This window comes from Monodon monoceros, unplaced genomic scaffold (genome assembly GCF_005190385.1).
Source record: "Monodon monoceros isolate NGI ecotype Baffin Bay Population unplaced genomic scaffold, NGI_Narwhal_1 Super_Scaffold_14, whole genome shotgun sequence".
In the NCBI taxonomy this organism is placed as follows: Eukaryota; Metazoa; Chordata; class Mammalia; order Artiodactyla; family Monodontidae; genus Monodon; species Monodon monoceros.
The window spans coordinates 54,411,338-54,423,029 of NW_021703770.1; the positions used below are offsets into that span (position 1 = coordinate 54,411,338).

At 35.9% G+C, this 11,692-nt stretch overlaps 1 long non-coding RNA gene across 1 annotated transcript in view; it reads right to left on the reverse strand.

Annotated features, from left to right (window-relative positions):
- Positions 1-8,966, reverse strand: part of LOC114895282 — a 16,911-nt gene extending 7,945 nt beyond the window's left edge. Inside the window, exon 1 of the long non-coding RNA XR_003793498.1 lies at positions 8,878-8,966. This is a non-coding gene — a long non-coding RNA (uncharacterized LOC114895282). The remainder of the gene's footprint in view (positions 1-8,877) is intronic.
- Positions 8,967-11,692: the final 2,726 nt, after the last annotated feature.

Below are 11,692 nucleotides of genomic sequence, written 5' to 3' on the forward strand. Positions count from 1 at the left end.
CAAAATCTGATCTTCACAAGGTAAATCACAGTAGGTGCCTAAAGCCAAATGACATATAGCTTTGTAGCTAGATTACCAAGCATTTTACTTAGAGGCACAATAGAATGTAGAAAAGGCCACTTCTCTTTCTGTTCTTTTCTGCTCAAAGGTCACTCACCATCTTACTTTTTATCAGCCATCTCAGAAGTTTTCCATAAATTTAGACTATATAATGTCACTTAATGTGAACGTAGCTCAACATTCTGTTTTAGTACAGCTAATCTCACATTATTTTATTGGTGCTAAATATGTAAATCATCAGCAAATTTTTGTACTTAACTTTTTTTTTTTGATGTGGACCACTTTTTAAAGTCTTTATTGAAGTTGTTACAATACTGCTTCTGTTTTATGTTTTGATTTTTTGGCTGCGAGGCATGTGGGACCATAGCTCCCCAACTAGGGATTCAACCCACACCCCCTGCATTGGAAGGCGAAGTCTTAACCACTGGACCGCCAGGGAAGTCCCTGTACTTAAATTTTTTTTTTTTTTTTTTTTTTTTTTTTTTGCGGTACGCGGGCCTCTCACTGTTGTGGCCTCTCCCGTTGCGGAGCACAGGCTCCGGACACGCAGGCTTAGCGGCCATGGCTCACGGGCCCAGCCGCTCCGCGGCATGTGGGATCTTCCCGGACCCGTGTCCCCTGCATCAGCAGGCGGACTCTCAACCACTGTGCCACCAAGGAAGACCATCTTGTACTTAACTTTTAAAAATAATTAAAATAAGCTATTCAACACATTTTTCCTTAAAAATAAAAAGCAATTCTTCTTAGGCTGGCCCTGGGCACATACTTAACTTTGTCATTTTTTCCATGGACTATTTTCTTATCTGTTCTACTGTGTCACATTTGTTCTACCTTCTCAAAAAGAAGCATTTAAAAATTCATCTACGCGTTCATGCATTCATACATTTATTAAATAAATCTACTGAACACCTACATACGGCACAGAGAAAAAGGTAGAAAACTAATCTGGGTTGCACAGAAAGTAATGAACTCAGTTAAAATTTTTGGTGAAAACAGGTGTTACTCAATCTACTGGAAATTACATTTCATTATGGGGACTCACAGACTCAAGGAAAAACAAGACCTAAATAATAATAAACTAATAAAGCACTAGCCATTTACTGAGTGCCTGCTTGTACCTGACTCTGAAACTCTAAAATCATTACGGATGTTTTGAGGATTGTCTGATATAATTGTAATCTCCATTTTACAGATGAAAATAACAAGGTTCAGAGACATTAGATTACTTGCCTAAAGTGAAGTGGCCCAGAAACTACAGAACTGGAAATTGAACCTTAGACTTCATAATGCCAAAGTCTGTGCTTTTAATCACAATGTGTGTGTGTGTGTGTGTGTGTGTGTGTGTGTGAGAGAGAGAGAGAGAGAGAGAGAGAGAGAGAGAGAGAGAGAGAAAGAGAGAGAATGTGTTTAATAGAGAACTTCTGAGAAATGGCAAGAAAACTGCCAGGTATCCATAGAACAATAATTTAGGAGCTTCTTACTATACAAGTAATTGTTAATCATATGGCTGAACGAAGGATCTCTCATTTTTGAACTAAGAAATCAAAAGCTTCCAGAAGTTGAGTCTAAATTTTACACTTACATAAGATACTTCATACAGAATGCTAAAGTATAATAACAAAAGAGCTCTGAAAATACTGGAAGCATTCATATTAGTATGATTTCATAATGTGGATAATAGAGGATTTAAGAAATTGGAAGATGGAGCTGCAGACTCATTTGTTATCATTTCTGTGAAGGGCAAGATAAATGAGAAAAATGGAAAAAGAATGGCTAGCAATTTTAGGTAGTTTGCTTAATCTCCATACTAGGAAAGACTAAGCAAAAAAAAAAATTCTCGAAATTTTATTTTGAAAGCACCTACAAGTGTATATGGTCTTTTTGTACCAAATAACTTGGAATTATGAACTGTCAAATAAGTCTAATCTTCTCTGATGATAAAATTGCTGACTTTATTTGAAACTATGAAATGAAAAATGAGGTAATACTCAGAAATTCTTAAGAAAAGGAGTAGAAAAAACAAAATTATAAGAGTTATGTTAAAAAATATTTTGAAACAAACGTAAAATCCCCATTACTGGTACAGAGCTTTTAAAACTTTATTTTGGTTTTAAGTTTTAATTAATATTTATATATTTACATAATTACTGTCATAAGGAAGACACAGGTTTAGGTCAGTTTTCTTCATTCTTTCTTTATTAAGCATTATTCTATTTTGCTCCATCATCTTGTAATTATAATATAGTAACTGTGTAATTTTCTACTAAGTGGATATAATTTCCTAAACTGTTTTCTTATTGTTAACAATTAAAGGTGTTTCCAATTTTTTGTTATTACAAATGACATGACAATGAGCATCTTTATATAATAATTTTCTGGATTATAAATTATTTATTGGCATAAGCTTCCAGAAGTAGAATTAATGTGTAAAAAGCTATTAACATTTTTATCTTGCTAGACATTGCCGAATTACTTGTCAAAAGATGGAACCAAATTATATTGCAAAAATCTTTGCCAACAGAAGACATTATATATAATTTTTGATTTTGCTAAATTAATAAGTTGGAAACCTATGTTCCATTTCTTTGAATTCTTTGATAACAGAGTGCTGCTGGAGGCTGGGAGGGCAGCCATGTCCGTGAAGGCTCCCCAGAGTTGGAGCGGGGAAGTGGAAAAAGGTAAAAAAAATACTAATTGTATTTTCCCTCGATTGTTATCTCTCAGTCTTTTCTGCCTCTGTGTAACTTATACCCAGGTAGCTGGAGAAAAATCATGTGGCAGGGCAAATTGGTATTCCAATAAATTAATAATCACCAACTTCAAATGGATTTTCAAGGCTGGAAATGTTGCTCTGACTTACAGTAAGTTCTTTCTAATTCTCCTTAAGGACTATTTTCTTAGAAGCTTTACCTACCCTCCTCAAATTTTCCTCCATCCTCTCTACTTCCTTCACTCTGAGCTGGTGAGGTGCTTCATAACTCATTAGGAACACAGAAGTCAGTAAACAGTCCGCTGCCAAATCCGTTAATTCATTAGCATTTGCATTGATCTTTGTATTCCCTTTTACTACAGGAGTTAAAGTTAAAAGGCCATGTGCACTACAGATAGCATTTCATTTTCTCTCATCTTCTCAAGTACTTCACAGCACTGCATTTCCTACAACCCATCTACTCCTTATGAATGATTCTTGCCAAAATTCAACCTCATTCTAGACTAGTAACTCAACTTAAAGTGTTAAAAACTATACATGTAACATGAAAGCCTCCTTCCTCCCCTAATCCCTGAATACATTATTTAGCCAATTCATGTCTGAACTTTTCAAAATTGTTATCTTCATATATTGTTTCTATTTCCTCACGTCCCATTTACTCTATAATTTACATCCATCTGACTTCTCTCACCGTAATCTCTTTGCCCACTGTCCTGAAATTTTACTTATGAGGGTCACCAGCAATCTCCATGTCAGTATAGCCAATGAATAGTTTTTGTCCTATTTCTAGGCTCTTTCCTTCTTTAAAAAAGAAAAAGAAAAACAAAAACCATTTTTTTTCCTCTATCCTTTCACACTCTCATCAACTTCTGTCCTGGTATATTTTACTGGTTTTCTGTGTTTAATCTGATTTCTAATATTCTATGAGTTTCCTTTATCTTCAGTGGAATAAACCACTATATGAAGGATTATTCTCAACAGTTAGTTCTCATAATAACAGTACTAGTAGCAGCAGTCAATACTTCTATAATGCTTATCATGTGCCAGACACTATTCTAAGACACTGTTTAAATACATATATATAGACACACACACACACACACACACACACACACACATATGAGGTTTTCCTCCTCATAGGCGTATGAAATAAGCCTATTATTATACTCATGTTACAAATGAGAAAACTGAGGCAATGAGAGGCCAAGGTCACATGATCAGTACTTGGTGAAGCCCCGCCTGAGTTAATGCTGGAACTTTAGAGGAGACAAGTTAAATAATGTCTCACAGATTGGCCTTAAAAGTGAGCAACATTTAATTAATGACTTGTGAAGTATCAGAAAAAAATGGAACATTTTAAATTGAATGGGATCTACTAAGTCATGTATCAGTAACTAAGAATGACTCTTATTGAATGAAATTATTTTTCATTATTCTTTTGAAGAATATTCTTGTGTTAGTGTTTTACAGTTTTTTTCATTCACATATTTATTCATTTATTAGACACACATTTCCTACACACCTTCTAGGTGCCAGTGTCTGCTGCAAGCCTTGGAAGATTCAGTGGTGAGCGAAAAATTACAAAGTCCTTGCTCTTAAGCAAATGTCCACTGGTGGAGGAAGACAGAGTAAACATGTACATAAATTTTGTACAGTGACAGAAATACGACTGGACAATGGGATGGAGAGGCACTGAGGAGGCAGGTCTCTTTGGTCAAGATAGTACTGGTGGCATTTGAACTGAGACCTTAATGATCAGAGGGAAATTGGTCTGGGTAGAAGCATTAGCCAATCTAAAGCTGGGAGAGCAAGAAGTAGAGATTGTTGCATCTGAGGGACTGAAAAAGACAACTGTGCCTCGAACCCCATGAAGGTCAGGGAAAGATGTAGTAAGTGGCCAGAGCACATGGTCTCTGTGAGCCTGGCTAAGTAGTTGAAAATTTAATCTCTTTACAATAGATAGCCTTTAGAGGTTAGAAGCAGTGCAATAATAGCGTCTGATTTGTGCTTTTTAAAAGACTACTGTGACTGTTGAGTGTCCTACAAAAGCAAACTACTTGTGTCTCTATGAAGCGCAGATAGTAAATTTTAAAAAGCCCAATGAGCTCATAAGCAGTTGGTTTACTAACTAATCATTTATCTTAACTAGACTTCATTAACATAAGCTTGGTGGCCTTGAGGTCCTGGGACATATAAGATGAGGACAACCCAGCTATTTTCAAATAGTGTGATTTGAAAAGTTCTTGAAATTGTTGGGGTTCAGGAAGATTATTTTATTGCTGGGGCTGGATGGGAAGTTTAGACTAAGAAAAGGAAGTATGATGGCTGGCTTCCATCTATTCTCCCTTTCTGTGGGAGAAATGATGGTGGGGTGACTACTTTGCTGCTGACCCAATGCTTAAATTTCAGAGCTGGTTCAATCCAGTAAATATTTGCTGCACAGCTCTTATACGTTAGGCACCCGGCTGGAACTGGGAATATAAAGAGAATAATTAATAATAAAAGCAGGTATTACTAACAAGACACAGGCACTGTGCTCATGCTTAACATGCACCATCTCAAGGTCCATTAAGTTACACACTAACCATATGGGGTAGATGCATTTATTATACCATTTTCTGGGTGAGAAATCTAATCCCGTTAAGGGGCTTAAGTTACTTCTCCAAGGTTACACAGCTAGTTAGGGGCATAGGCAGTACTTGGACTCAGGTCTGGTATCAGCACCAATACTCTTAGCCATTATGCTCTCTAAGGACCTTACTTGAGAAGTTCAGGATTATACATATATGGGTACAACCAACCCTAAGACCATCTGGCAAAACTGGCTGCTTGAGAAGTCCTGGAATTATGTAAGATGCTCTTGGAATGGAGAAGATTGTGAAGGAGGGTCCCCAAAACACACTCTCTATACTAAGGGACAACAGAAGAGAGAAAGAATTAGCCTACAGCAGTATGATATTGAGGACCAAGAAACAGTGTTTCTCTCTTTTGTGAATAGTCATTAAATTATTTCTACTTCAAAATATCAGAAAGAAATCACAGTACTATGGACAGTTTGCAGAGCCACCCTATCTTAGAGTGAATCCTGGCAGGTGTAGAGCTCACAGTATGACCCTGGCACCTAAGTGTAGTTAAGTAAGCTTTCATTTTTCTTCAACCTTAAAGCAAAGTAGCTTTCTGATCGGTATAATTTAGGAAAGTCTTCAAAGAAAATATTTAAAGTCCACTATCTCAGAGAAAAGCAATTTTGCAAAAGATCTATCAGCAAAAGCAAGGCCAAACACACCAATTATTTAGGGAGACTTGTATTGTTATGTCATTGCTCATGTTGTTTCTTTATGCATTTACCTGGAAGAAGACTTTTAATGTTCAACAATTGTCAAAGAGATAAAGACCCACTGATGTGTCAGAAAGAGCTTTGCCCTGGAATTAGATCAGTTTAGGTTTGGCTACTTACTAGAATTAGGTAACATTCTTAATCTTTCTGAGCCTGTTTCCTATCTGCAAATAGGGATAACACTATCTATTACAGAGGGATGTGGTTAAATTAAATGACACATGTAAATGAAATATATCCTTCCAGACTGAGAACATACCTAGTAAATGTTAAGTGATCTGCAAATATTCTGCTTTTTTGAAGTGGATGAAACCTGTTATCATGATTTTAACCAATGGTCTAAATATCAAGACAATATTTAGTTAAAAGTTATAATTGTTCTTTCACTGTCCATCTGCATTTTAACATATTCTCCTTGATAAATTGTGTCAATATTACTAACATTTGTCATTTCAGCTATTACTGTTCATACGTTTAAAATATTGCAATGTGATATAAGTCATTACTCAAAGGGATGCCTAGCTGGCTTTGCCAAAGATTTATTTTAAGTAAAAATAAAAGACACATTTTTCATTTTCACCAAGTTTTATTGAACAGTGTATTCATTAGCTGTATGAACTTTCTGGCCAACCCAATACAGTAGCCAAGACATGGAGACAACCTCAGTGTTTTTTTGTGGATGAATGGATGAAGAAAATGGGGTGCATACAACCTACCATTATTCAGCCATGATAAAGAAGGAAATCTAGCTATTTGTGACCACATGGGTGGATTTGGGGGGCATTATGCTAAATGAAATGTCAGACAGAGAAAGATAAATACTTCATGATCTCATATGTGAAATCTAAAATACTGAACTCATGATAGAAAGAATGGAATGACGGTTGCCAGAGCTGGGGGTTGGAGGTGAGGAAAATGAGTGAAGATGACCAAAAGGTAAAAACTTCTAGTTATAAGATAAGTGAGTAATGGTGATGTAATGTACAGCTCGGTCACTACAGTTAACAATACCGTATTTTATGTTTGAAAGTTGCTAAGAGAGTAGATCTTGAAAGTTCTCATCACAAAAATAAAATTTGTAATTATGTGAATTAAGGTTAACTAAACTTATTGTGGTAATCATTTCACACTATAAATATATATATATATATCAACCATCACATTGTACACCTTGGACAGATACAATATTATATATCAATTAAATCTCAATAAAACTGGAAAAATTTCATTTATATTTTAGCATAAATATATCAAATTGGGTTTCTTGACAAGATGAATAATAACTATAGATAAAAGGAAATAAGATATTGTTGTTGCTGTTGTTTGCTTTTCCAGAGTGCAAAACACTAAAAAGGGGGGAGGTGAGTATGGGCTTGCAAATGCTGCTCCATGGGCCCTAATGCTGTGATACAGACATTTAGTCCAGATCTGAAAGACAACTTGAGTCATTTCAACAAATCTGCAAAACAGTCAGGTTCAAACATGAAGAGATGAATAGATATCAGTAAATTCTTTTTCACACTGCAAGCAATCTGCCTTCAGCTTTCAGCAAAACCTCAGTTTTCGGGTTACGAGGGTAACGGTTCTGAAGCAACCAGTACGATGCTTACACCAGTGCTTTCTCCCCACGATGAATAAGTTTTCAGTCTCCCCACCAGTGCTCATCCCTTCTCCCCTTAATGTCTTGGCCAAAATTCAACCATCAGCCCAGAAAACCCTGTCCTAGTTTCATTGCCTTGTACATGACCACGTTATTTCAATCACCTTGGCACATTTATATTCCCTACGTCCTAAGGTAGGTAGTATATATATGAGATTTTAAATAAAAGAATGCCTGTAAAGTACTTAATGCTCAACTCCTAGCACAATATGAATATTCCGTAACTGCTGACTAGCATTATTATTATATCATTTACATTAAAACTAATCTGTACTTTCTTTCACACACCCATGTTCTTTGTCCCCAACTGGGGTAAAGGAAATAAATGAACACTTATTGATTATCTACAGTGAGAGCATAGAATGCAGTGTAGGCTCTAGAATTAGTGGTGTTCAAGCCTGAAACTGACCTGGATTTGAATTCCAGACCTCTCACTTACTTCGACTTTACTACGCCTCAGTTCCCTTACTGATAATTAGAGATAATAGACATTTCAGGGACCACGGTAAGGATTAAAAGTATTATAATGTTCGGATCCAGATAGGGCACTCATTACCTCATTTAATGTAAACTGTTAGATAATCTGATTGAGTTTTGAGAATCTGATAACGGCTCTGCATCCTTTTGCTAAAAATAATTAGATAGGTAGATAACTATTCATAGCATTTTGCATATAATTCCAGGGCTTTGCTAATATGAAAATCAATCAAAGGCTTTAGTTGGAACAAAGAGCTCAGAGAAATTGTTATGGGGCAAGAATTATAATTCTTCTTGAAATACAGACTATCATCCTGGAGAAGAAAGAACAACATTTTAATGTGGTCAAATTTGGGTCAAAACCATGCACTTCCATAATGGCGTTTCCACCGGGTCTTGATCTGACTGGGATTGAAATTTCTGACGTTACTGTCCCCATCACAGACTTGGAAGACCTGGCAGACAATCAAGTGCAACCTATAGTTAAAGGTCGCTCATCTAAAAAAATGGGTATGTTACCACCATTCTGACAAGAGCATTATGAAGACTAAGAAAAAGCACAAATAAACTCTCCTAACACCTGACAGCCAAGTAACACATCTTTCAGCTCTTTCAATTCTTTTCCCTTCTTACCTTACTTATTTCCTTCACGTATCTGATCTACTCAACCATGTGATGGTCTTCATCTTCAGACATCTTGCTGTCTGGGCTGTTCAACCCTGTGACAGAAAAAGCACACTCACTGGGGACTAGGAGTTTGAGAAGGACTTAGAAAATTGTTTGACACCTGGAAAACATGGCTCCAGAATAGGAAAAAAAATCTGCAAAATTGAGATAAAAACTTGTGTAATTAATATTTTCAACTAATATTACTACAACAGCAATGTTACTCAGCTTTCATATAGTTATCTATAAATTATACTGGATATGTGACTTGGGCACATTTTAATGCATTTGATAACATTTAGGGTAAAGCTTCTAAAAGGGCAACTGCCTAGGACTGAGGAAGGTTTAAAAATGGCCCTGCACAGAATGAACTAGAAGTGACTTCAATGGGAGGGTGAGGCAGAGATGCTGGACCCGGAGAGTGACAGAGCAGGCGTACATTGGAGAGAGCTTTCCTACACAGGAGAGCCAAGAATTTGTTACTTATTGAGTGGGGAGCATGAAGGTAGGGGACCCTATAATGAGAATCCTAGGATTGCTTCTAGATTTCTAACTTGGATAAATGACAGGACGGTACTCTTTGGTGAACACTAAAGGAACAGCAACAGCAGCAAAAGTCAATGCCACCTTTAAAGTAAATTTGGCAGTCTTCTCCTTTTTGAATGAGTGAAAATGCATTAATTAAAGACATACACATTCACACACCTGCTAATATCTGCTCTTCTGCAATCATGTGCTTTCTGTAGAGCGTCTAAATATCTATTCCAGTTGAAGTAGTGCTTAAATACTTCAATATGCCTCTTTTCAGCCAAAAAGAAAAACTGTCTATGACTGTTTCAACATATTTTAAATATATGTATAATCATTGCCAACTTATCTGCTCTGCAGATACTAGTTTCCTATACGATATTTAATATCTCCCTTTATTGAAAGTGTCACTGCTCAGTATTATGATTAATGTTTTTCATTTTTATTATATGTCTGAATGTTAGAATTATTGATTAATCTCTTTATTAATGGAATGATCTTCAGCACAATGTTAAATACTCTTCTTCTCTACCATTATTATATGTTATTTTAAAGATTTTCCATACAATTACTTTAAATGGGATTTTCAGACTTTTTCAGGCTTTTCGAAGTCAGTAGGATAGGCTCCAGTGAGTAAAAGAAATGCTGAAGAACAACAATATGAATTAAACAAACTTAAGTAGTTAAGAAAGCACTAACCTAGCCATGGAGAAACATATACTAATATTTACATAGTATGTACATATAAATCAATAGTTTCAAAATGAGATAATCCACTGAACAAAATATCTTAAAATGTGAATTAAAAGATGTTGTAGGGCTTCCCTGGTGGCACAGTGGTTGAGGGTCCGCCTGCCGATGCAGGGGACACGGGTTCGTGCCCCGGTCCGGGAAGATCCCACATGCCACAGAGCGGCTGGGCCCGTGAGCCATGGCCGCTGAGCCTGCGCGTCCGGAGCCTGTGCTCTGCAACGGGAGAGGCCACAACAGTGAGAGGCCCGTGGACCGCAAAAGAAAATAATAGTAAATAAAAAATAATAATAATAAAAAAATAAAAGATGTTGTAAAATCTCTATATGATTAAAATACAAAAGAATTTATAAGCTTGGAATATAAATAATAAGTGCATTTTTGTCTGGGAGACAAGTTGTTATCTGGGAAACCTCAAGACATTTTGTAGATTATCGAAATCACGTTACTATCGATCTTGAGCATTTCTCCTATCAACTCTATAATTAGTATTGGAAATGAGCATTATGACTCTATTTCACTATCAGGAACACTGAAGAAACTATGTAAAGTGCTAAACCTTGGTTTTAACAAATAGAACACAGTTCATCTGAAGAAGATGTTACAATGAACTGAGGAATTAAAAGATCTCAGAGTAGAGAAATTTCACTGACTGCAGTATAAACAACTTGAGGGTAGAGAGTTTCTGTTTTTCCTGTTTGCCCTCCAAATTTTGGAACAGTGTTATATGCACGGTGCAGGGTAATAAGCAAATATTTAACAAATGAAAAGTACTGAATTCATTACCTTGTGGTACAAATTAGGATTGCTTTTGTACTGTAACTAGAAGGTTTTAATTTCAGCATTATGACTTATTAATGTCTTTATCTGATTCCCAGTTCTGTGTCAACCAAACTTATTTGAGTGATAATTAGAGGACTTCATGTTTATCCTATCTTCTAGGATTTCACTTTTGCATATCTGTTAATGCATAATTTTGATATTTTTAGAGCACAACCAAAGACTATAAAAACACATAGAGCAAGCACTTGCTAAAGAACTCTAAATATGAACTCAGATATGAAATTAGAGCCATGCTTGGTTATACTTCTAAGTGCTTCATCTAAAGAGAGACCTGCAACACTGCTGCATGAATTAATCACCTAGGGTGACTTTTAAACCTACCAACAGCTGGCCCCTCTATCATATCTGATTTTATTCAATAGTCTAAATGATAATAATTTTTTGATCAAGAACTTTATTTTACTGGTTGTAAAGGTGCGCACATGCAGGCGCACACAATCACCAGTGCTTTTAAAAATTGCGGGACAGAATTAATCATAATTATTGAGTTTAAATGTCATTTATCAACTTATTAAAGTGCAAGCAAGCAGGGAAAATAAGCTAAAGACAAGTCTTTCGTTTTTCAATTTATTTTTAAAATGTCTTGTAGAAATCTTTATGAAATTAACACAAAATGGTGGTACCAAAAATCTTTTTGCTTTGTTTATTCCCTAGTCTGTGG